Here is a 27,812-nt window from a genome sequence, read left to right as displayed (position 1 = left end):
ATAAGGACATTTGAACACAAATGTTTACAGCACCACAATTCACAATCACAAAGATGTGGAAACAACCAAAATGCCCTTCAACCAATGAATGGGTTAATAAACTGTGGTTTATGTACACTATGAAATACTATTCAGCCATAAAAAATGGAGATTTTGTATCTTTTGTAACAACCTGGAAGGACTTGGAGAATAATCTCCTAAGTGAAGTATCATAAGAATAGAAAAAAAATCACACATATTGAGTACTAAATTGAAATAAGTACATTAACAACTACATACTTACATGAGAGAAAAATTCAATTAAACTGAAGTACACAGGTTGGGGCAAAGGCCAGGAATAAGTTACCACTCAACAGGTATAATGCAGATGTATTCTTCCTGGGTGAAAGACACAGCTACAACTTGGACTTCAACCTTACAAAAGCAAACTATGTAACCTAACTGTATATACCCTAATATTAATCTGAAATTTAAAAAAACAGCACTACAAATGTTTTGACAGCTGAACTGTCATTGGAACCTCCACTCACAGAAAATGGTGTGGACATTGTGGCCTGAAATTAACCAATCTGACTGTCTTCTACACATAAAAAAAAAAGATCTTCTTTAGTTTTAGAATTTAAACAACAATCAGTGTTTTATAATATCACATTCAACATGTCCACAATAATAAGCCAGGGTGAAATTTGAATGTAGTTGAAACAGAAGAAAATACCAAGATGACACAGATTTTGAAACAATCTGACAAATATTTAGATTAGCTATTATATAAATGATCCAGGAAGCAACCATAAACTCTCTTAAAACAAATGGTTAAAAAGAGTGTCAGAAATTTAAAAAGAACATATAATGAAGAACCAATGTAAAGTCCAGAACTAAAAATGCAAAAAAACCCCCAAAAACCTTACATCAAAACAAAAAACAAAACTTCTCTCACTTAATAAACAAAAATAGCAAAATGGAAATGACAATGGGAAAAGTCATTGAATTTAAATATACGTCAATAGCAATCATTCATCCTGAAATAACAGAGAAGAAAAACAATTGGAGAAAATGAACAGAATGATAAATACTCCTGAGAAAATAATATAAAGTTATATTTGGGTCATTGACACACCAAATTAAGGCAAAAACAATATTTGTAGAGATTTGATTAATGAGGACATTTATCAAGACACTGATTTAAGAATCTCAATTGCTTCCAAGCAAAATGAAAACCAGGAACCTAAACTTATCCATATCATAATAAAATTGCTGAAAATCAAAGGAAGATGGAAACACTTAATGGCCAAAGTAACCTTGACCTCCTAACAAAAAATAAATTAGATTTAAGGATGAATTTTTATCAGAATCATTAGATAATAAAAGATAATGAATTGATAGCTTTAAAGTGGGTAACAGTGCATAACTGGAAAATAAGTATTATCACTCAAATAAAAATATCCTCCAAAAATAAAAGTGAGATAAAGATGTTATATGTTAAAAGGGAAACAAATACTGAGAAAAGCCTCCAGCAACCTCCATAATAAAGCAATTCTAAAGTAGCATAATGACTTGTGATATGTGTACACTATGGAATATTATGCAGCCTTAAAGAAAGATGGAGACTTTACCTCTTACATGTTTACATGGATGGAGCTGGAACATATTCTTCTTTGCAAAGTATCCCAAGAATGGAAGAAAAAGTATCCAATGTACTCAGTCTTACTATGAAACCAACTTATAGATTTCTTGTGAAAACTATAACCCAATTATAGCCCAAGAAGAAGGGGAAAGGGGAGAGGGAGGGGAGGGAAGGAGGGAGGATGGGTGGAGGGAGAATAACTGGTGGGATCACACCTACGGTGCACCTTACAAGGGTACATGTGAAATTTACTAGGTGTAAAATATAAATGTCTTAACACAATAACTAAGAAAATGCTGTGAAGGCTATGTTAACCAGTTTGATGAAAATATTTCAAATTGTATATAAAACCAGCACATTGTACCCCATTATTGCATTAATGTACACAGCTATGATTTAATAAAAAAATTAAAAAAATAAAGTAGTATAATGAGACAATATCTCACATCATTTGGGAAGTGTTAGAATTAATAATGTGTGTTATGTTCTAATAAATCAACAAAGATTGTTATAATATTTAGCACAAACATTAAAAGAAGAGTAAAGCATTGAAAAACAATCTAATAAAAGAGAAAATAGAATGATTAAAGTATTGATTAGTTTAAAAAGTAAAGGTAATGGCAAGAAAGAACATAAAATATATGAGACAAACAGAAAAATTTCTAAGTAGATTTAAATACAAATAAATCAATCATTACCTGAAGTTAAAAAAAGGTCTAATTCTTCTAATTTGAAGACAAAATTTTCCATACTGAATAAAATGCCAACTCTAGGCTGCTTAAAAGAAACAAACATTATATGTAAGTAAGGCAAAAAAATTAAGTAAGATGATTATAAAGGTACATGGAACAAACACAATTAAGAAACTGTAGCGATACAAATTTCAGACAAAATTGTCTTAACATCAAGTTCACATATTGCTACTTGAACAAACTGGATATCTATAAAGTAAGGAAGGAAGGATAAGGGGCTTTTAGAAAGGCACCTTACATGACTCATCCATTTATTTCCTAGTTCAGTATTTACACGTGTTTCCCCCGTATATACACATTGCATTTTTCTTAACACTTTTTCAATGCATTTATACGCTCTCAAATTGAGAAATCCCCGCTGTCTCATCTAGTTACCAAATCCAGCTTGAAGTAAATGATGTTTGATCTATTCACTTATTCATTGAGTACAGATGTGTCTCCTCTATATCAAAAGATAAATTATCTGTATAATATATTCTTTATGCCGTGATGGACAAGGAATATGACAACTTCCTTTGAGTAGGGGGAGGGGGAAGGTATTTTTGGTCCATAATATGCATAAAACTATTAGAAAGGACTATTTTTTTCTTCCTTCAGTGGAGTAAGCTCTTTTGATAGCCAGTCTATCAGATGTAGTTTAATTCTGTGGCTTGTTCTTTGTTACCTATTGTTCTCCTCTGGTGCCCATTAGTAAACCAGTTGGTTTCAAGCTTTCTGGTCTCTATTGCAGTAAATTTTCTCAAACTTTTTGAGCTTTGTTCACCTTGTTTTGCTCTATTCTATTTTAGTAACCACAGCTAAAATTTGTGTTAGGACATACTCTGTAAGCCCTAACACCCTGTATTCTTTTTACTAGTCTTAATACAGATTTTTCTAGTTTAATGGCTCTTCTTTGGTGTTGTATAGTAAAGTAAGTGGCCTTGTACCCCACAACTTTGCTATAATTGCTCATTAGTTAAGGGATTTTTTTTTGTCAATTCTTAGGGATTTTTCTAAATGGAAAATAATGTCGTCTGTGAGAAACAAAGTTTTACATCTTATTCCCAATCTCTGTATCTTTTATTTCCATTTTGTGTTTATCTCACTAGACGAGACTTCCAATATCATATTAAGTAGTAGTTGTGAGAGTTATATCATTGCCTTCTTCCCAATAATGGGAAAACATCTAGTTTCTCACCATTAACATTCTCTATATTATATCCACATTAACATTCTCTACATTATTTCCTTATGAAGTTGAAGAAATTCTCCCTTATTCATAGTTTCCTGAGAAAATTTTAACATGAATCAATGTTGGATTTTGTCAAATTCTGTTTCTGTACCTATTGATATAATAATTTGATTTTTCTTCTTTAGTTCATTGATGTGATGCATTATTATATTAATCAATTTTCAAATGTTGAACTGGTCTTGAATATCTGGAATAAATTGCACTTAGTGTATAGTTGTTTTATACCTTGTTGGAGTCAATTTGCTAATATTATGTTGTGAATTTTTGCATCTATATTCATTTGAGATATAGATATGTGTTTCCCCTCCTTGTGATGCCTTTATCTAGTTTGAGTAATAGAAAGATGCTAGCATCATAGAATGAGTTAGGAGTCAGGAAGCATTCCCACTGTTTCTGTTTTCTGGGAGAGAATGTAGAGAATTGTGTAATTTCTTTCTTAAATGTTTGGTAAAATTCACTAGTAAAGCTAACTGGCCCTGTTACTTTCTGGTTGAAAAAGTTATTAGTTATTAATTCGGTTTCTTCAATATACAAAGACTTATTTTGATTATCAATTTCTTCTGGTATGAATTGTGGTATTTGTGTCTTTCAAGAAATTGTTCTAGTTTATCTCTGTTTTCAAATATACAGGCATAAAATTGTCCATAGTATTCTTTTATTCTCATTTTTATTACAAATATTAAGGGGATACATAATTTTTTTTACATGAATGCCTTGTGTGAGGCTTACATCAGGGCTTTCTTTCTTTCTTCTTTTTTTTTTTTTTTTTTAGAGACAAAGTCTCACTTTGTCACCCTAGGTAGAGTGCTATGGCATCACAGCTCACAGCGACCTCCATTTCCTGGGCTTAGGCAATTCTCTTGCCTCAGCCTCCAGAGTAGCTGGGACTACAGGCACCCGCCACAATGCCTGGCTATTTTTTGGTTGCAGTTTGGCCGGGGCTAGGTTTGAACCTGCCATCCTCAGTATATGGGGTTGGCTCCCTACTCACTGAGACAAAGGCGCTGCCCTAACATCAGGGCTTTTAGTGAGCCTATCACCAGAACAGTGTTTATTGTACCTTGTCCCTGCATTATTAAAAAGTCAAAAACAATACATGCTGGTGTTGATGCAGAGAGGTAAGTAAGCTTATCAATTGTTGATGGGATTTTAGGATAGTACAGCTTCTATGATAGCTACTATGGAGATTCCTCAAAAAGATATTATAAATACAGATTTACTGTTTGATCCAGCAATCCCATTGCTTACTATCAACTCAAAAGAAAAGAAGTCATTATTTTATTTTTTTATTTATTGTGGGATGAGTGGTGAAGTCCTCTCCTTTCTTTCTGATATTAGTAATTTGTGTCTCTTTTTTTTCTGGGTTAGTCTGGATAGAGTTAAGAATTTTATTGATAATGTCAAAAACTCAGCTTTTGCTTTCATTGATTTTGTTTATTGATTCCCTGAATATAATTTAATTGATTTCTGCTCTAATTCTTACTTTTACTCTTTATTCTTTTTGCTTTAAGTTTACATTACCCTTCATTATCTATACTACTTTCCAAACATGAAAACTTAGAGTTTTCAACTAAGATATTTTTTATTTTCTAATATATATATATTCAGTGTTATAAAATTTTCTTTAAGCTCTATATTCACTGTATAATACAAATTTAGATAAGCAGCAATTTTTGCATTTAGTTGAAAATATTTTTAAACATATTATGAGATTTTTTTGACACATATGCTATTTAGAAGTGTGTTGTTTAATCTCCAACTAGTTTGATATTTTCCAGTGATCTTTATGTTATTGTTTAGTTTAATTTCATTGTGGTCTGGGTATCATTTCCAGATAAAGACTGTTTAACCTGTGTTTATGCTACAGAATATGATCTGTTCTGTTGGACATTACACAGGAGCTTGAGAGGATTGTGTATTCTGCCAGTGTTGGATGAAGTGTTGCATAAATGTCAATTAAATACTGTTAATTGATGGTGGTGCTCAGTTCAACTACTGACTTTCTGCTGGCTGAATCTTTCAATCTCATAGAGGAATGTTGAAATCTCTATAATAGCGGATTCATCACTTGCAGTTCTACCAATTTTGGCCTCATATACTTTGATGCTCTGATATTAAACATATATGTATTAAGAACTATTGTCTTTTTGAAGAACTGGCTAGCTTATCATTATAAAATACCTATTTTGGGCCAGACATGGTGGCTCATGCCTGTAATCCTAGCACTCTGGGAGGCTGAGGCCAGCGGACTGCTTGAGCTCAGGAGTTGGAGACCAGCCTGAGCAAGAGTGAGACCTTGACTCTAAAAATAGCTGGACATTGTGGTGGGTGCCTGTAGTTACAACTATGGAGGCAGAGGTAAGAGGATGGCTTGAGCCCAAGAGTTTGAGGTTGCTGTAAATTATGACACCATGGCACTCTACTGAGGGTGACAAGGTGAAACTCTGTCTCAAAAAAAAGATACCCATTTTAATTCCTGGTAAACTTCTTTTTTCTAAAGTTTGATTTATCTGAAATTAATATAACCATGTGGGCTTCTATGATTAGTGTCAGCACCTGCTAATATCCCTTTAAATATATCTATATCTATATATTTAAAGTGAGTATCTTGTAGACAACACATAGTTGGGTCTTGTCTTTTTTACTCTATTAGTCTTTGTCCTAAATTGGTTCATGCAGCCATTATAAAGATTATTGATGTAGTTGGATTCATATTTACCATATTTGTAGTAATTTACTATTTCTTATCTTTGTTACTTCTTTTTATTTTCCTTTTTTTATTTTTTTGCTTCTCTGGTTTTAATTGAGCGTTTTGTGATTTCTTTTCTCTCCTTTATTAGCATGTCAAATATTATTCTTTTGAAATTTTTATTTTGTTTTGTTTTGTTTAGGCATAGATATTTTAAACATTCTTGTATAAAATTACTAAATATCACTTACAAGTTTGAGAGGAGTAGGTTGATAAAGAAGCAAGTAGATTTTCCGTTGTTTCTTCCTTGCTGAGATTTCCTAAGGTAGTGATGAAAGGAACTGGTACTTCTAACTGGTGGCACAAAGAGTAAGGCTCATAGTCAATACATATACTTGCCTCAGCTCACAACAACTCACAATCATCCCTTTCTGAAGGTTTTATGTGTGTGTGTGCGCATGTGTGGGAGAGGGTTACCATATAATTTACAGTATACAGAAGGTGCCAAAAATGTACACACTTTTTAAGAAAGGAAAAATCTGTATTGAAATTGTAATACTCAAGCCATATTTGATTTCTGCGATTACTAGAGATACAAGATACAATATACAACAAGGTAACAAATGTTATTGGTGTATATTGAGATTATAAATTCAATGCCGTTTTTCCTTTCTTAAAATGTGTACACATTTTGGCATCCTCTGTATGTACATTCGTGTATAACACAGGTCCACTTTCAATTAACACGCTAGCGCTTCACTGTTAGGCAGGGACCTTATAACCGAGTATTTCCAATTTCTCCTTCTTACGCCACGTAACATTGCTGTCACCCAGTCCACTTATTTATTAGCTGTATTAGTTTGCTACATGTTGCTGTAATTATTTTGATCAAATTTTCTGTTAGATCTAGCAAGAATAAGAAAAGAAAATACTTTGTTTTACTTTCTTATATTCCTTCTCTAATGTTCTTCATTTTTGATGTAGATATGATTTTTTGCCTATATCGTTCTTTGTCTTTCAAGAACTTATTTTAACCTTTTCCGCAAAGTAGGTCTATCGGCAACAAATTCTTTCAGTTTTTGTTTGTCTGAAAAAAAAAAGTGTTTCTTTCACCTAATTTTTTTGTTGAGGTGAAATTCTCATATTGTAAAGCTAACCATTTTGAAGTATATAATTTTGTGGCAATTACAATGTTTTGCAACCATCTCCTTTATCTACTTCCAAAACATTTTCATCACCCACACAGGAACCCTCATACCCCCTAAACAAGTACTTGTCATTACCCTTTAGCCCTTCACCCTGACAACCATTAATCTGCTTTCTGTCTTTATGGACTTATTGTAGATATTTGTTATAAATGGAATCATACAATATATAACCTTCAGTGTCTTGCTTCTTTCATTTTGCATAATGTTTTCAAGGTTCACTGAGTGTACCATGCATCTGTGCTTCCATCTCTTTTATGACCAAATAACATTTCGTGCTCAGATATTCCACAATTAATCAGTTCATCCAGTGATGGAAAGTTGGGTTGTTTACACTGTTTGGCTATTGTTAAAAGTGCTGCTATGAACATTTCTATACATCTATTTCCTTGAGTACCTGTTTTCAATTTTTTTGTGTGTGTCTATACCTAATTGTGCAAGTTATGGGTGATATAGTAATTTTGTGTTAGACCTTTCTAAGAAACTACCATTGTCCATAACAGCTGAACTATTTTATATTTCAAAAAGCTATGTTTTAAGCACTCCAATTTCTCCACATTCCTGCTAATATTTGTTATTTTACTTCTTTCTTTAAAAATATTCATTTTAATTATTATGGATTCATAATAGTTTTACATATCTGTGTAACACATGTTATGTTTTCATAATGGTATATAGTGCACAATGATTAAATCAGGACAATTGGGATATCCAACACTTGAAATATTTATTATTTCTTCCTACTAGGAACATTCTAATTCCACATTTTTTTCTGCTAGGAACATTCTAATTCTGCTTTTCCCCTTATTTTAAAATATTCAAGAAAGTATTTTATAACTGAATTCTAGTTCTTGTTAATTCTATCCAACTGCATTTTTGTATCCATTAACCAATCTATGTTTATCCCTTCCTCCTCAACACCCTTCCTAGCTACTGGAAACCTTCCTTCTACTCTCTACCCCTTTGAGTTCTTCTTTTTCGCTTCCACATCTGAGTGAAGGCATGCAATATTTGTCTTTCTGGGCTTGGCTTATTTCACTTACATAATGTCCTCCAATTCCATACATGCTGTTGCAAATGACCGAATTTCATTTTTTTATGGCTGAATAATATCCCTTTGTGTGTGTCTACCACATTGTTTATCTGTTCTTCCATGGATGGATACTTACGTTGATTCATAAATTCACTATTTTGAATAGTGCTGCAGTAAGATAGGAGTACAGCTATCTCTTCAATATACTGATTTCCTTTCTTTTGCATATATACCTCACCGTGGGATTTCTGGATCATATGGTAGTCCTATGTTTAGACTTTTGAGAAACCTCCATACTGTTACCTATGGTAGATGTACAAATTTACCTTCCCACTAACTGTATAACAGGGTTTCCCCTTCTCTACATCCTTGCCAGCATTCTTTATGGCCTATCTTTTGTATAACAAGCCATTTTAACCATGGTGAGATAATATATAGTATTTCGCTAATGATTAATTATGTTGAACATATTTTCAAATACCTATTGGCCATTTGTATAGCTTTTTTTGAGAAATGTCTATGATCTTTTAACCATTTTTAATTGGATTATTTGGGCTTTTTTCCTATTAATTTGTTTTATCTCCCTGCATATTTTTGTTATTCTAACTCCTTGTCAGATGCATAGTTTGCATATATTTTCTTTATGCAAATATATCTCTTTACTTTGTTGACTGTTTCCATGTTGCACAGAATCATTTTAGTTTATGTGATCCAATTTGTCAATTTCTCTATGGTCCCTAAGCTTTTGATGCATTACCAAATAAATTTTTGCCCAGATCAATATTCTTCTGCATATGGATATTTCACTTTGCAGTACCATTTATTGAAGAAACATTTCTTTTCTCAATGTATACTGTGGGCACTTTTGTCAAAATTGAGTTGACTGTAAATATGGCTAGATTTATTTCTTGGTTCTCTCTTCTGTTTCATTGTTTCATGTGTATGTTTTTATGCCAGTACCATGAAATTTGGGATACCGTAGTTTTAACTATGTAGTATAATTTGAAGTCAGATAACATGATTCCTTCAACTTTGTTCCTTTTGTTAGGAGGCTTTGGTTTTCTGGGTCAGGCTATTTTTAAGTAAGCATTGTTTTTTGTTTGTTTGTTTGTTCAGTTTTTGGCTGGGGCCGGGTTTTAACCTGCCACCTCCTGTATATGGGGCCAGCGCCCTACTCCTTTGAGCCACAGGCACTGCCTGTTAACCTGGCTATTTTTAGAGAAGGGGTCTCACTCTTGCACAGGCTGGTCTCGAACTCCTGAGCTAATGCAATCCACCCACCTCAGTCTCCCAGAGTGCTAGGATTACAAGCATGAGCCACTGTGCCTGGCCTCTTATTTTTTAGAGACGGGGTGTCACTCTGTTGCCCAGGCTGCAGGGCAGTGGTGTGATCATAGCTCATTACAGCCTCAAACATTTGGCCTCAAGCAATCCTCCTGCCTCAGCCTTCCTAAAGCTAGGACTACAATCACGTGCCACCAAGCTAGGATAATTTTTAATTTTTATTTTTGTAGAGATGAGATCTTATTATGTCACCCAAGCTGGTGTTGAATTCCTGGCTTCAAGTGATCCTCCCACTTCAGCCTCCCAAAGTGCTGGGATTATAGCCACCAAACATGACCCAAGATCACCAGATTCCTGAAGAAAGCTTCTAGCAAGAAATAATAGTGTCACAGCTATGATTTAATAGTAATGAAAAAAGAAATAACAGTGAACAAAACCAGCAAACTAAAAGCAACTTAGAAGAAATAGAGACTATGAAGAATTATTAACATCCTCAGATAATAGAGGATACTTCATTTGCCTATATTGAATGATCCTTCCATCCTTGAGATGAATCTCACTTAATCACGAGGAATGTATTTTAATGTATTGTTGAATTTGGTTTGTTAGCATTTTGTTGAGAAATTTTGCATCTAAGTTTATCAGCAGTATTGACCTATAGTTTGTGTGTGTGTGTTTGTTTGTTCTGTTTTCGTATCAGAATAATACTGGCCTTATAGAATAAATCTGGAAGTATTCCAACCGCCTCAAATTTTTATAATAGTTTGAGTAGGATTGGTACTAGTTCTTTTTTAAATGCTTGGTGGAATTTGGCAGTGAATCCATATGGTCCTATTTTTTTTTTCTTTTTTGATGACAGACTTTTATTATGGCTGCTACCTCCTTATTTGTTTTTGGCCTATTCAGGTTTGGGATTCTTTCCTGGTTTTACCTGGGAATTTTGTATGTTTGTGGGAGTTCATCCAGTATTTTCTAAGTTTTCCAACTTATTGACATATAATTGCTCATAGTAATCTCTAATGATCCTTCCAATTCCTGTAATATCAAGTATAATATCTCCTTTATCAGCTCCAATTTTATTTATTAATATTTGGTTATTTTCTCTTTTTATCTGAATGCTGCTAAAGGGTTTGCAATCTTGCTCTTCCTTTTATAAATCAACTTCATGTTTTGTTGACCTTTTGTATTATTTAAATCTCAATTTCATTTAATCTGCTCTGATCTTTATTGTATCTTTTTGTTTTAATAATTTCGTTTTGTTTTCCTAGTTCTTTAGGATGCATCTAGTTCTTCAGGTTGTTTATTTGAAGTTTGTCTACTTTTTGATGTAGGTTTTTGTTGTGAACTTTCCTCTAAGTACTCGTTACTGTATTCCAAAGTTAATGGTATGTTGTGCTTTCATTTTCATTTGTTTCAGGAAATTTTTAGTTACCTTAATTTGTTCATTGACCCAATAATTGTTCTGGAGCATGTTGTTTAGTTTCCATATGTTTTAGGACTTCTAAAGTTTCTCTTGTTACTGATTTTTAGTTTAAATCCATTGTTATCGGAAATTATATGTCATACGCTTTTAATTTTTTTGAATTTGGGGGGATTGGTTTTGTGCCCTAACATATGGTTTATCCACGAGTATTTTCTGTGTTCTAAGGACAATTTGCATTCAGCAGCCCTTAGATGGATTGTTGTGCAAATGTATATTAGGTCCATTTGGTCTATAGTTCAGGTTCCGTTTGGTATTTCTTTGTTGATTACCTACAGGATCTGTCTGTCAAATGTTGAAAGTAGGGTGTTGAAGTCCTATGTGATTGTTCTATTAGAGTCTATCTTTCTCTTTAGTTTTTTTTTTTTGAAGCATTTCAGTGTTTTAATTGAAAGCCACATTTAGTAAAATGTGCAGTTGGTTGGTTAAAGCACAGTTCACTTCTTCTCTGCCACCAGTATGTGCCATTGGCTCTCTTCATTCCTTGGACAAGCTTCTCAAGTGGCTTCAGACATCAACAAATCCTGTCTTAGCCAGAATTCAGCCTTATTTCCCCAAATGAATAAAATGCTTCTGTCCAGGATTTTGGTGAGGGGTTGGCTGTGTCTGTGGTTTTGCTGATGCATCTCCCAGATTTCCAAGAACTACCAGTTTACCATGAATCAAATCTTTTTTTTTTTTATTGTTGAATTATAGCTGTGTACATTAGTTTTTGCTTTATATATCTGCATGCTCCATTTCTGTGTACACTTGATCATTATTTAATGAACTAATTTTTCTAATTTTATGTTCTTTTTCCCTTTTTTTTTTTTTTTATAGAGACAGAGTCTCACTTTATGGCCCTTGGTAGAGTGCCATGGCCTCACACAGCTCACAGCAACCTCCAACTCCTGGGCTCAAGCGATTCTCCTGCCTCAGTCTCCCAAGCAGCCGGGACTACAGGTGCCCGCCACAACGCCCGGCCATTTTTTGGTTGCAGTTTGGCCGGGGCGGGCCTGAACCCGCCACCCTCAGTATATGGGGCCGGCGCCCCACCAACTGAGCCACAGGAGCCGCCCTATGTTCTTTTTCTTGAATTCTATTTTATCTGATGTAAGTATACCTACTCATACTGGTTTTTGATTTCTGTTTGCATGAAATATCTTTTATGCTCCCTTTTTTATTAGTCTATGTGTGTCTTTATAGGTGAAGTAAGTTTTTTGTAGGCAGCATAAAGCTGTGTCTTGTTTGTTAATCCATTCAGCCAGCCTGTTTCTTTTTATTGGATAATTTAGTCCATTTCCATTCAATGTTATTATTGTTAGTTAAATATTTACTCTTGCCATGTTGTTATTATTATTATTATTATTATTATTCTGGTTGTTTGATTGGTCCTTTTTCCTCCTTTCTTTTCTTCCTGTTTTCCATCATTTAAAAGTGTTTTGATCTGGTGGAGGTATGTTTTAATTTCTTGCGGTTTATTCCTTGAGCATCTCCTGTAAGTTATTGTTTTGTAGTTATCATGAGGGTTACTAATAATATCTTATAACCATTTTAAACTGATGACAACTTAATTCTGATTCCAAGGGAAAAAAACAAACAAACCAACAATGAGTAAAAAGGGCAGGGGAACCTCTATGTTTTAACTCGATCCCCCTACTTTTTGACTCTGTTGTCCCTACGCATATCTTTTTTTTTTTTTTTCAGTTTTTGGCCGGAGCTGGGTTTGAACCCGCTGCCTCTGGCATATGGGGCCGGCGCTGTACTCCTTTGAGCCACAGGCTCCACCCCCTACATATACCTTGTTATACTATCTATCTCTTACAAAGTTGTTACAGTTATTATTTTTTTGGAGTAATATGAGGGCACAAATGATTAGGTTACATTGCCTGAATTTGTAAGGTGAGTTCCCTGTTGTAGTTATGGCAGGCACCCAGAAGGTGTGCTATATACTTTCACATTGTGCCCATTAGGTGGAAGCCTACCAATCTCACTCCTTCCCCCTCTTTCTCTCCTCCCTCACCCCCCTCCTCACAATTTGAGTTAAATTGAGTTTTTCTCTTGTGTAGATGTGTATTAATTGGTCTACTGGCTTCATATTAGTATTGAGTTCATTGAATACTTGCTTTTCCATTCTTGTGATACTTTACTAAAGAGAATGTTCTCCAACTCTATCCAGGTAAATACAAAAGATGTAAAGTCTCCATCTTTTTATGGCTGAATAGTATTCTATGGTATACATATACCACACCTTATTTATCCATTCATGGATTGGTGGGTACTTGGGTTGATTCTATATCTTGGCAATTGTAAAGGGAGCTATGATAAACAATCTAGTGCAAATGTCATTATGATAAAATATTTTTTTCTTCTGGGTAGATGCCTAGTAATGGGATTGTGGGGTCAAATAGAAGGCCTATTTTAAGTTCTTTGAGGATTATACATGTTTCTTTCCAACAAGGATGCATTAGTTTGCAATCCCACCAACAGTGTAGCAAATATTACTTTTGTATTTTTTTATTCTATTTTTTTATTGTTTGGCATTCATTGAGGGTAGAAAGAATTAGGTTATACTGATTGCATTTCCTAGATAAGTCCCTCTTACAATTGTGTCCCAACCTAAAGAGGTGTGCCATACACTGTGACCCCCATCCCCCTCTCTCATCACCACTCCCCACTTTCTCATTCCCCTACCCCCCCTTGTATTAGCTCATCTACTGCCTTCATATTAGAATACTGTACATTTGGATTCCTGCTTCTCCATTCTTATGGTGCTTTACTAAGAAGAACGTGTTCCACCTCCATCCAGGTTAATACAAAAGATGTAAGTCTCCATCTTTTTAGTGGCTGCATAGTGTTCCATGCTATACATATACCACGGCTTGTTAATCCATTCCTGAGATTGGTGGGCATTTAGGCTGTTTCCACATTTTGGCGATTGTAAATTGAGCTGTGATAAACAGTCTAGTGCAAATGTCCTTATAATAAAAGGTTTTTTTTTCTTCTGATTACATGCCCAGTAATGGGATTACAGGATCAAATGGGAGGTCTAGTTTGAGTACTTTCAGGATTCTCCATACTTCCTTCCCAAAACGTTGTATTTGTTTTCAGTCCCACCAGCAGGGTAAAAGTGTTCCCTTCTCTCTACATCCACACCAGCATCTGCAGCTTTGAGACTTTATAATGTGGCACATTCTCACTGGGGTTACATGATATCTCAGGGTACTTTGATTTTCATTTCTCTGATGATTAGGGATGATAAACATTTTTTTTTTTATGTTAGCCATTCTACCTTCTTTAGTGACGATTCTATTCATATCTCTTGCCCAGTGATATATGGGATTTGGGGGTCTTTTTTGTTGATCGAGTTCTCTATAGATCCTAGTTAGCAAGTTTTTGTACAATTCATAATATGCAAATATCTTTTCCAATTCTGAAGGTTGACTGCTTGCTTTGGTTGTTGTTTCCTTAGTTGTACAGAAGATTTTCAGTTTAATTAAGTCCCATTTGTTTATTTTTGTTGTTGTTGCGATTGCTACGGAAATCTTCTTCTCTGTAGATTCAATTTTTCAGATTGATACCCTGCAAATATCTTTTCCCATTCTTAAGGTTGTCTTTTTGATTTACTTACTGTGTCCTTAGCTGTGCAGAAGGTTTTCAGCTTAATGAAGCCCCATTTGTTAATTTTTGTTGTTCCTATGGCCACTGAAGTCTGTCATAAAATCTTTTCCCAGTCCAACATTGTCAAGGATTTTCCTCACACTTTCTTCAAAGATTTTCATTGTTTCGTGTTTTAGATTTAAGTCTTTTATCCGTCTTGAGTCACTTTTTTAGGTGGTTAAAGGTGTGGATCAAGTTTTGGTCTTTTACATGTGGTTATCCAGTTCTCCCAGCACCATTTGTTGAATAGGGATTATTTTTCCCACTGTATGCTTTAGCTTGGTTTATCAAGGATGAGGTGGCAAGTTGAGACAGTTTTCATCTCTTAGTTTTCTATTTTGTTCCACATGTCTGTGTTTCTATTTTTGTACCAATTTTGTGCCAATACCATGCTGTTTTAATTACTATGGACTTGTAAAATAGCCTGAAGCCTGGTAGGGTGATGCCTCCAAATTTGTTTTTATTACTAAGAATAGCCTTAACTATTTAGGTTTTCTTCTCGTTCCATACAAAATGAAGTACTTTTTTTCCCCCAAAACTTCAAAATATGATGTAGGTATTTTAATGGGGATTGCATTGAATTTGAAAGTTGCTTTGGGTAGAATAGACATTTTGACAATGTTGATTCTTCCTAGTCAAGAGCACGGCATGTTATTCAATTTGTTAGTGTCTTCTGCTATTTCTTTTCTGAGGGTGTCATAATTCTCTTTGATAAAAATCTTTCACCTCTTTTGTTAGATATATTCCTAATTATTTCATTTTTTTTGAAGCTATTGTGTCTTTGATTTGCTTCTCAACTTGGCTGTTACTGGCATATACAAAGGCTACTGATATGTGGACATTGATTTTATACCTTGAGATGTTACTGTATTTCCTGACCACTTTCAGGGGGTATGTAGTAGACAATCTGGGGTTTTCTAAGTATAGGACCATATCATCAGCAAAGAACAAGAGTTTGACCTCCTCTGCTCTCATTTGGATTCCCTTTATATCCTTCTCTTGCATTAGCTAGAACTTCCAGCACAATGTTGAATAATAGTGGCAGTAGTGGACGATAGATGTATGTGTTGGTTCTGGATTCCCAAATCTTTTCCAGTATGCCTTACATCTATCTTTATGCCACTACCACTATATTTTGATTACTAGCTTTGAAATGGGGAAGTGTGAATCCTCCAACTTTGTTCTTCTTTTCATTCATGACTATTTTGTTATTTGGGGCCCCTTGCAATTTTATATGAATTAGAAAATTGGCTTTTCCATTTATTCAATAAGCCATTGTAATTTTGATAGAGATTATCTTAAACTTGTAGGCCATTTTGGATAATAATACTGTTTATATATTAAGTATCTTAATCTGGAAAATAAATTTCCATTTATTTAAATCTTCTTTTATATATTTTTAAACCAATGTTTTGTAGTTTTCAATGTACAAATTCGACACCTGCTTGGTTAGTTTTTCTCTAGGTAGTTTATTCTTTGGATTGATGTAATAAATAAATTTGTTTTCTTTTTTCCTTTTTTTGGATTCTTTTTTTTTGGGGGGGATTCATTGAGGGTACAATAAGCCAAGTTACACTGATTGCAATTGTTAGGCAAAGTCCCTCTTGCAATCATGTCTTGCCCCCATAAAGTGTGACACACACCAAGGCCCCACCCACCTCCCTCCATCCCTCTTTCTGCTTTTCCTCCCCCCCATAACCTTAATTGTCATTAATTGTCCTCATATCAAAATTGAGTACATAGGATTCATGCTTCTCCATTCTTGTGATGCTTTACTAAGAATAATGTCTTCCACTTCCATCCAGGTTAATACGAAGGATGTAAAGTCTCCATTTTTTTTAATAGCTGAATAGTATTCCATGGTATACATATACCACAGCTTGTAAATTTGTTTTCTTAAATTACTCTTTGTGTTATTCATTGCTAGTGTATAAAAATAAAATTAATTTTTGGCCTGGTTGCTTGTACCCTCACATTAACCTGAAATAAATTTACTTATAAAAATTTACTTCAAATTTACTTAAATAAAATTCATTTTGTGTATTGTTGTTGTAATCTGAAACTTTGTATATTAACTCTAGTAGGGTTTCTTTTGTGATCATATTGGGATATTCTCTATGAAGTATCATGTCACCTGTTAATATAGCATTATTTCTTTCCATATTATGTGTATTTTATTTATTTTCTTTTTTTTTTTTTTACCTAATTGCTTCGACAAGAATTTCCAATATAGTGTTTGTGGTAGAAGCAAGCAACCTTTTCTTGTTCTTGATCTAAGAAGAAAAAGCTTTCAGTTTTTCACCATTGAGTACGAGGTTTGTTGTAGGTTTTTTGTAAATGCCCTCCCCCAGTCTTTTCAGATTGACCTTGTGTTGCGATACTTCTTCAACGCTTACCCAGACCATTTACAACATGGCCTTTTCCTTCACTACCTACTCACACTGAGCCTAGAGATTAGTCAAAGGGAAAGTTCAGAGTGTTCTCAGTTTTCTCATTCTGCCTTGGGCAAATTCTTTAGTACCCTGAAGCACTTATAAATGCCCTAGTATTCCGAATAAGCAAATAAACACTCTAACATTTCCTGTCAGGCTTTTGTTTCCCTATTGTATGCCAAACCATAATCTTTTGCCTCAAGTTGTCTGTTTGCCTTATAGTGATTTTGAGGCATGCCCACCATTTTCCACTCCCTTGTGTGAGTCCTGAGGTAGGCAAAACAAAGACAAACACCTTTTGTCAGTACTTAAGGTAGACTCCAGACAAAGAATAGAAAATAAAATCATTTGTGAATAAGGTCTATTCTGTTCCCTTCAGAACCAGTGACCATGATCCCACACTGGGATTGTGGACTGCTGTTTTCTATAACACTGCCAAGCCTTGAAGGGACTGTACATAGGACAAATAGAATGCCACAAGCCTTCCTGCCATTTGTAAGTTGTCTATTTATTGATTTTATGCTGTTGGTTGTAAATCTTTGACCATTTTCCAGAGATCCAACAGAGTTACTTCTGCAACATTTGTTTGTTTTTTTAATCCTCCTGTAGTGAGTTGGACCCTTGAAGCTGTCTACTCTGTCATTTTCGCTGAGGTTTACATCTTTGTTTTTGAAGGAGCATTTCATTAAATGCAGAACTTTGGTCTGGTGTTTCTCCTCCCCCCAACACTTTAAATATTTCACTTCGTGCCCTTGATTTCATGATTTCTAAGGGGAAATTTTGTATAATTCTTATACTTGCTCTTCTATAGGTAAGGTGTTTATTTCCCTTCTGGCTTATTTTAAGAATTTCTCTTTTCTGTGGTATACTATGATAGATAGAATATGATATATATAACAATAGACTTTTTTTTTTATTGTTGGGGATTCATTAAGGGTACAATAAGCCAGGTTACACTGATTGCAATTGTTAGGTAAAGTCCCTCTTGCAATCATGTCTTGCCCCCATAAAGTGTGACACACACCAAGGCCCCACCCACCTCCCTCCGTCTCTCTTTCTGTTTCCCCCCCATAACCATAATTGTCATTAATTGTCCTCATATCAAGATTGAGTACATAGGATTCATGCTTCTCCATTCTTGTGATGCTTTACTAAGAATAATGTCTTCCACTTCCATCCAGGTTAATACGAAGGATGTAAAGTCTCCATTTTTTTAATGGCTGAATAGTATTCCATGGTATACATATACCACAGCTTGTTAATCCATTCCTGGGTTGGGGGGCATTTAGGCTGTTTCCACATTTTGGCGATTGTAAATTGAGCTGCAATAAACAGTCTAGTACAAGTGTCCTTATGATAAAAGGATTTCTTTCCTTCTGGGTAGATGCCCAGTAATTGGATTGCAGGATCATATTTACAATTTTTGGTGTTCTCTGACCTTCCTAGGTCTGTGGCTTGATGTTTCTTATTAATTTTGGAAAAATATCAGCCATTATTATGTCAAATAGTTCTTCTTTTTTTCTCCTCATTTTGGAATTTTTATTACGGGCAATTTTACATTTTGCAATTGTCCCATACTTCTTATATAGTCTATTCAGTTTTTTAAATTATGGTTTTCTCTTTGATTTTTAATGTGAAATGTTCCTACTTACATGTCTTCAAGCTCACTGATTCTTCAGCCATGTCCAGCCTACTGATGAGCCCACCAAAGATTTTTTCTGTGATAGTGTTTGTGATTTCTAGCATTTCCTTTTGTTTCTTTATTGACGCATTATCCACTTCTCTTGCATATTGTCTACTTTTTCCATTAACGACCTAAGTATAGTACTCATAGTTACTGTTTTTGGTTGTGTATAATGTGCTCCCATATATAATGTATACCCACATTTTTGGCCTAAACTTTCAGGAAACAAATCTTTTGTTTTAATTCTTAACTCAGATTTTTATAATATTCAGGTACTTGTTTTTTGTATTATAAAGGAATTTTAGCATTTACTTTAAACATATTATGGTACAAAAAATTTTGTATAACAAATAATTACTAAAAAGAAGAACAGATACAACAAAGAAGAAATGTTATGAACCTGTAACCAATTTATAATATGTGTGTGTAATGTAAATCCAAGAGCTCGTTGTCAATATTAGAAGCATTGTCTTCTTCAATTTATTATTTTTTATTTTTTTATTGTTGGGGATTCATTGAGGGTACAATAAGCCAGGTTACACTGATTGCAATTGTTAGGCAAAGTCCCTCTTGCAATCATGTCTTGCCCCCATAAAGTGTGACACACACCAAGGCCCCATGCCCCTCCCTCCGTCCCTCTTTCTGCTTTTCCTCCCCCCATAACCTTAATTGTCATTAATTGTCCTCATATCAAAATTGAGTACATAGGATTCTTCTTCAGTTTCTACATTACCAGTGTCTTCTGAAGAGTCACTTCTTTTATGAGCCTCAGTTCCACCCATAGCGTTACTTATACCACCTTTTAAACATGATTTCACAACTGCTTCCTCTTGACACCATTCCACAATTTTAAGATCCAATGACAAACCTGGGCAATGGATTGTTTCTTGATTATGCCTGTAGGTGTTAAATAATTACCATCTGACTTCATCCACAATGTCCACTCTTCCTTACACCTCGAAGAATTTGTTTACTAACACATCAAGAGGTTGCTGTTGAGTGGTTAGTCCACCAGGTATCATGACAATTTGAGTTTTAAGCCCTCTGCAATTACTTTTGTACTTTGTGTAACATGGGCTTTGAAGTGATCAAAATAGGCAAAGCTAGTTTTTAAAGTAATCCTCCAGGCCTTTGTAACCAGATTTTGTTAAACCAGATTTTCAGGCCTTTTTCATTCATCTATCTTTTCCCACACATGTGGACAATAACTGTTTGGAATGTTTTCTTTCAGAAACATTTTCTTTTAAAGATGATCATAAGTTAGGGCGGCACTTGTGGCTCAAAGGAGTAGGGCGCCGGCCCCATATGCTGGAGGTGGTGGGTTCAAACCCAGCCCCGGTCAAAAACTGCAAAAACTGCAAAAAAAAAAAAAAAGGATGATCATAAGTTGTAGCTTTGTCCCATTTGCACAACAGGCTGGAACAACAGTGAAATAAGTTTTCTCATGTCTACTAGTTCTATTTTTTTAAATTTTTATCACACTTTCTCTTTTTTAAAATTTCAGATTAATATGAGGGTATAAATGATTAGGTTACATTATTTGTGTTTGATAGGCAAAGTTCAAGATGTAGTTGAGCCCTTTACCCTTCAATTGTGCACATTAGATGAGAATTTACCAATCCACTGCCTTTCTCCCCTCTTCCCTTTTCTGCCTCCGCCTTCTCCCCTAGTTGAATTCAATTCTGTTTTTCTCTCATGTGGGTGTGTAGTTGTTTATCTATTGGTTTCACATTAGTACTGAGTACATTGGATACTTGTTTTTCCATTCCTGTGATACTTTGCTAAGAAAACTATTCTTCAGCTCCATCCAGGATAATATTTTGAGCTGTATCAAATCACCAATAAGGATGAGGTCTTACTCACATTTAATATGCCATCCAACAGAACTGTGTACATCATATCCACTAATTTTAACAGTTACAGTCTTTGCTCCTTTGATGTCCACAGTTCTGCTTGATGGCATATCAAATGTGTGCAGGACCTCATTCATATTAGTGATTTGGGACAGCTCAAAGTTATAAGTCTTTCGAAGACTCATAGGCTGCTAGAAGTTTTGAACAAATTTTGTTCATTGTTCCCATGCTCAAACCTTCCCTCTTCACAATGTTAAAGCATGGTGCTTTAACATTTTTCAGTGGCCCTGAGAAATTATCAATATTTTTATCTTGTGTAATCCTTTTACCCTCTTGTTCATCTTGTATCATCTAATGATACTAGAAGATATCATCTTGGTTGAAACAGAGACTCCAGTTTCATGCTGCTCCAGAATCCAGGTCTTCACTCCTGCTCCACCTCCAGCCACCTCGGGAGGTTTCCCTTGCACAGCCTTCTGTCTTTGCTTCTGAAGAAGCTTTTCTTCCTGTTGCCTCCACAATCTGATGACACTCTCTGTGGGAAGAGGGCAAAAGAGTCTCTCAGCAGCTCTGTTGCCATGTTCTTGAGCATATTTAACAACAGTTAGCTTAAAGCTTACAGTGTACCAAAACCATTTTGACATTTTTCCAAGGGATTTTCTAATAGTTTTTATAAAAATATCAGCTAGATCTCTAGCTCCTGCCTAAAGTGCATAAAGAGATATGTGTCACTCTTTGTTGGCCAAAAATGCTTTCATTGCAGGTTTGTTGTAAGTTCAGCAAAACCTATTACTGTATTCCAAGGCATTATTTTGCATATAGATATTTTTATTGCTTTCTAGAGTTACACTTTTAACACATAAGCATAACTAAAAAAATAAAAAAGTACATTCACATAGATACAGAATTAATACGACCGATGTGCCATGTGCATCCTTATTTTTCCCTCGGAAATTTTGGCCAAAAGGTGAACATTATACATGGCAAAATATGATATTTCAAATTTTACGTCTCATAATTTAAAATAACTGCCATAACTGAGCCTTGTTTGATGCTTGGTTTGTCTGTTAAGACTGTGATTTTTCTTGCCTTTATGGGCTGTGTAAATTTGTAAGAACTGAGGTAAACAGGCCTTTAGTGTGTGTGTCAACATAATTATAAGTTATGCTGTGTTTACTATTTGCTGTAGTTGTATATGTCAAAAGCTTTAATTTCTTCTACTGTCCTTGTTTTTGTTTTCCATATTGTCTTTGGTTTTCCCTAGAAACTTGGTTTTAAGTAGAGTCTAAATATTTAATATCTCTGGTGTAATCAATCCACTCTTATTCTATTAGAGCTCTATTGATGTTACAGCAATGTATTAAAGATGAAAAAATTGTCTATTATCCTATTGTTAAGTTTAAATATTTTTAGTGGAGTTGAGCCCTTGGGTGTGATGATCAGAAGGATTTCTTAACCTTTTTATCACCTTATATGAGACAGGAAGGCAAGGAGGTGTTAAATTGTCTGATTGTCCTATAGCTAAATCAGAAGGGGTCTGAGGACATGTTTTCTTTGAAGGAAGACAATTTGTTCTTATTAAAGAGACAAAATGTGGGCGAGTTTCAAACTGCATTTCCCTTGGGAGTGTTTCAAAAAGGTTATTTTCCAAGCCCTTATTAGAAGCTGAAGGGATTTTTTTCTCATTTCATTACCATAAGACCTTGGTGGGGCTATAGTGGTAAACTCGCAAAAGATAAAACCCCAGCAAGACTGGGCTTGTAGGAGTTTTTAATTTTCGAGATAGTCCATGCTCAGTGTCCATCAATAAACCAATTACTGTTTAAGTGTTCCTGCCATTTCATAGGTACAGTGGTTTCTGCTCCCAGTAAGCTATTATTCTCTGTAGTGGCGTAGAGAATTTTCACACTCATTTTCAGCGAGGTAGTTTTCCTGTGATGTAAATTCTTCTATGGATTTCAGAAGAGATACTGATTTTTAGTTTTTGTTGCTTTTTTATGAGAACTGGAGTGACAATTTTTAAGCTCTTTAAAATTTAAAACAAGCTCTTTGAAACAGTAGCCTTAATTGGGGTGGCACCACCCTTTTTCAGATCCTTGCCAGAAAGTTGTAACTCTTTGGAACAGAATGATTAGCAGAAGCAGTGTGATAGAAAACGAAGTCCTTTATGTTGATCTTTACTCAGTCTATGGGTTCTAAAGCTTTTCTTGCTCTACTTTCAGTGTGGTACTTTTCCAGCACCAGAAGTTAAGACAAATCCAATTTCTAATGTTAAAGGGGGAAAAAAAAAACAAAAAAACACAAAACTTCAAACATAACCAATTAATACAGTTTATTTGAGCAAGGAATTATTCATGAATTGGGCAATACTCAGTACTGGAGGAAGTTCAGAGAGCTCTGGTCAGCAGTGTGAGCAGTATGCTTTTGTAGTTCAAATACAAAAACAAAGTAAAGAACTCACATAATTGGCTACAGTGAGGCATCTACCTAAATTGGGCATAGTGTGATAAGGCATTTACCTTCAATGGGCATGGGCTGACTAGTTGGTTGCCTGTGATTGGCTGAAACACAGCTATTTATTACCAAAAAATAAAAATCTAAATTAGGTTCCAGTTTATTATGTAGGGACTTAAAGTATGGAGACAGCCTAAAGCTAATGGTCTTCTGTTTATTTAATGTAATACTAGGTAGGAACATAGAGTACTTCTCTTCATTAAGCTTTATTTTAGACTCTTCTTTTGGACTCTGTATTAAACCTAAGCACCACTCTCTCTTTTGCAAGCTCTACAAAAGAGACAACTCATGACAATACCTTGAAATTTCCTCCCACTTCTTATAATTATATTTCATCATTTGAAATGTAGTCTGTATCACAGAATATTACAGGAGAAAATTTGAGAATGTGCTATGCTTCATATAAAAAGGATAACAAGTTACGCAGCCTGAGATAATTGGGTCATCATCTACTCCCAACTGTCCTTCCTTATCTATCAATATTCAACAATTTAGGGGCTATTGCTTATACCACCCAATTTTCTGTAATCAAAGCTTTTATTAAGTAAACTATGTTTGGCTAAAGATAACAAGTGCTACTAATAATGACTAAAATAATTAATATAGCTAATAATTTCATTCATAATTATAGAACTTTAATCATTTTTAAGAATTCACAAGAAAATTTTTTCTGACTTCTCATTGGTCAGAGCTCTATTACAAGCCAAACTATAAAATAATCATCAGCAAAGAAATATGAGATTAGCATGTTTTATTTATACCCATCATGAGTCATACTCTGAGTCTTGAAGGTAATTTCTTCCCTCCATGGGAAAATTGCTGACTGAACATTATTTAGAGTTTATAAATTCTGTAGAAGGAAAGAACGACTATTAGTTGAGCAAAGAACTGTCTCCGTAAGTTATATATTTCCTTCATCTTATACCACATTCTCTTGACTTTTCTCCCTTTTCTCTAACTTCTCACATTCAGTCATTTTATGAGACTCTCTTTTAACTATATTTTTTAAATTTCTGGTTAACATGGTGGCACATAAGATTATATCTATGACGCTTGTCTACTTTTCATTCTCCTACTTCACAGACTCTTCTGATATACTCATCAAATCTCATGGCTTCAATTACTCCATGAAAGAGTTGATTGCTAATGATACACATCTACTGAATATCCTCTGCTAGTCAGTAACATATACACAATTGGTTTCTTAATATCTCTAATTCTTAATAATAGGCACTTCGAATTTGCTATAATCAAAACTGACAATTATTTTCTTACAATATCTGTTTTGTATGCTATAATTCAAATAGTGATTCATTAAAGTGCTCTATCAAGAATCTTTGGTGTCATCTTATATTTCTATCTTTCTTCAATCTTTATATATGGATAATCATCAAGTCCAGACAAATTGCTTTTGAAAACATGGCATAAAGTAACTCAACCAAAGAATATATTTTTTAATACAAAGTAAGAAATAGATCCAGTGATAAATCCAAAGAAATGTTAATAAAGATAGTCATGGAGGGGAACTACCAAAAAAATAGAAGTGATAGGAAAATATGTGTGAAGAGGAAAATATGATATTGGGAGAGGCAAGTGAAGAAGGACTTTCAAGAAGGTGAAAATTGTTAACAATTCCAAATAAAGCCAAAAATTAATATAATCACAGAAAAATGTCTGTTGGATTTAGCAAAAATTATTGGAACAAGAGCCTGATTTTGGTTGTTTGAAAGGTAAATGTAGAAAGGGAATTTGGGGATATGGTACCTTGGACTCATGTTCTTAATCTGTTCTTGTTTTCAACTCCTTGGTTAAAGGGTCTCAACAATCAAACTGTGTTTAATGTTAATGCTTGTAGGATTTTTCTTTTGCATTTGGGGGGTTTTCTACAAAAAAGAGTAAGCATTAAAGTTCATTGTTTATATTAATAGTAAGTCATATTCCTCCTCTAAAATGTAGGATTAAGAATACAGATTCTTAGCTGTTCTAGAGGTCCAGAGTTTCAATGTACTGGGAACTCTAGCTAGTGAAACTTGCTACATGCAATCCTCTTGGAGGTGGGACACAATTAAAAGAGAGACTTTACATAACAATGAATCCTCAATAAAAATAAATAAAGTAACATAAATTTATGAAAAATCCTTGAATAAATTGTCTCATCGTAAAAATATGCATAGCCCCAGAAATTTTTAATCCTAATGAAATAAATTGATCCTAGTCAGGACACATAGGTGGTGACTGCCTTTCTCTTGTCTTAATAAACAAGAAAACCACATTATATTGATTACCTAAAATAAAATGAAGAAAATAAGATCAGTTATATCAGTTATCACAATAAAGTATAATAGACGTATTCCTCCTAAAAAATTCAGAGGTAAAGGTGAAATGAATATTCAGACAAACATTTAGACCAAAACAACAACAAAAAAGGGAAAACGCTTTAGAAAGGTGACACAGATGTTGAAAAAAGAAAGGTTACAAAATGCTTTACTAGAAAAATATGAACTTAAATCAATCAGAAGAGGCAATATTCATCTCAGATAAGGCAGCATTCATTTCATAAAAGGCAACATTCAGTAACTGAACTAAAATCGTTAATCAGGACAAAAGGAGATATTGTTTTCAAAATGTGCATTCCCTAATACCCATAACTTAGAAACATGTCACCTTCCACTGAAAGAGAGACTTTGCTGATGTGACTGAGGTTAAAAACTGGAGATGGGAGAGATGATTCTAGATAACCCAAGAGGTCTCAACCTAATCATGAGTCCTTAAACACAAAGCTCCTCTCCTGTGTGTGGTCAGAAGTAGACGTGATGACATGGTCCATGAGCCAAAGAACGTTTGAGTGGCTTCTGGAAATGGCAAAATCAAAGAAACTGATTTTCCCTAAGGGCTTCCATGAATGAACACATTTTGTTTAAGTCCACTGATGCCTGCATATGATTTCTAAACTGCATAGTTGTAGGACAATAAATGTGCATCATTTTAAGCCACTGAGTTTGTGGTAATTTGTTATAGCAGCAGTATTTTAATATGTTTTCAAGTCAAAAAATAAATATGATTGTAGGGATTTAAACAATACAATAAAACTTTTTCTGAGAAAGAAAGAGGCAGAGGGAGAAAGAGAGAGGGGTTTTCCGTAAGAATGTAAGTTGTTAACTTCTATAAAAGTATCCATTTCTATCCATTAAAAATATCAATTTTGAGTTTGGCTACAAACCAAAATATTAAATACATTTTCCCTACACAGAGATGTTTCATAGGCATATTTTCAGGCCATAAAAAAATCAAAGTCAAAACAAAAGCAAATAACCCCCAAATGGCATAATCTTCTGAAAATGGTTGTTCTTTACTCAAAAATAATGTATAGTCATCTGAATAGCTTATAAATTAAAAAATAAATACATAATCACAGAAAAACATAATATAAAATATATCACGTCTGCTCAGTGCCTGTCGCTCAGTAAGTAGGGCACTGGCCACATACACGGAGGCTGGCGGGTTCGAGCCTGGCTAAACAATGACAACTGCAACAATAACAACAACAACAAAAATAGCTGGGTGTCGTGGTGGGCACCTGTAGTCCCAGCTACTTGGGAGGCTGAGTCAAGAGAATCACTTGAGCCCAAGAGTTTGAAGTTGCTGTGAGCTGTGACTTAACATCACTCTACCGAGGGCAACAAAGTGAGATTCTATCTCAAAAAAAAAAAAGGAAAAAAAAATATATATGTATATAGTGTCAAAGTAGAATTCTATTTGTATTTCTTTTTTTTTTTATTTTTATTGTTGGGGATTCATTGAGGGTACAATAAGCCAGGTTACACTGATTGCAATTGTTAGGTAAAGTCCCTCTTGCAATCATGTCTTGCCCCAATAAAGTGTGACACACACCAAGGCCCCACCCACCTCCCTCCTTCCCTCTTTCTGTTCCCCCCCCATAACCATAATCTATTTGTATTTCTTAAGGCTGCATATTTTAACTATACTTGTACAGTCTGTGTGTGATTAATTCTATTCTTTCTGGCTAACAGCTTTTTCTCATTTTATTAAATAGTCCTAGCTTCTCTAGGATGGGTATTAATATATTTTTTCACATGGATAATAGAGATTTTCACCTGATCTATTTCTGGTAACTTAAATGTATGAAGTAGTTATTACATAAAACACTCTTCAGGAGTTATACACCTTAAAAAGTATTACTTCAGGCCAGGCGCGGTGGCTCATGCCTGTAATCCTAGCACTCTGGGAGGCTGAGGTAGGTGGATTGTTTGAGCTCATGAGTTCAAGACCACCCTGAGCAAAAGCGAGACCCCCGTCTCCACTAAGAATAGAAAACCGAGGCAAGAGGATAGCTTGAGCCCGAGTTGGAGGGTGCTATGAGCTATGACCGGT

This window comes from Nycticebus coucang, chromosome X, assembly GCF_027406575.1.
Source record: "Nycticebus coucang isolate mNycCou1 chromosome X, mNycCou1.pri, whole genome shotgun sequence".
Lineage (NCBI taxonomy): Eukaryota > Metazoa > Chordata > Mammalia > Primates > Lorisidae > Nycticebus > Nycticebus coucang.
This window is presented reverse-complemented; position numbering follows the sequence as displayed.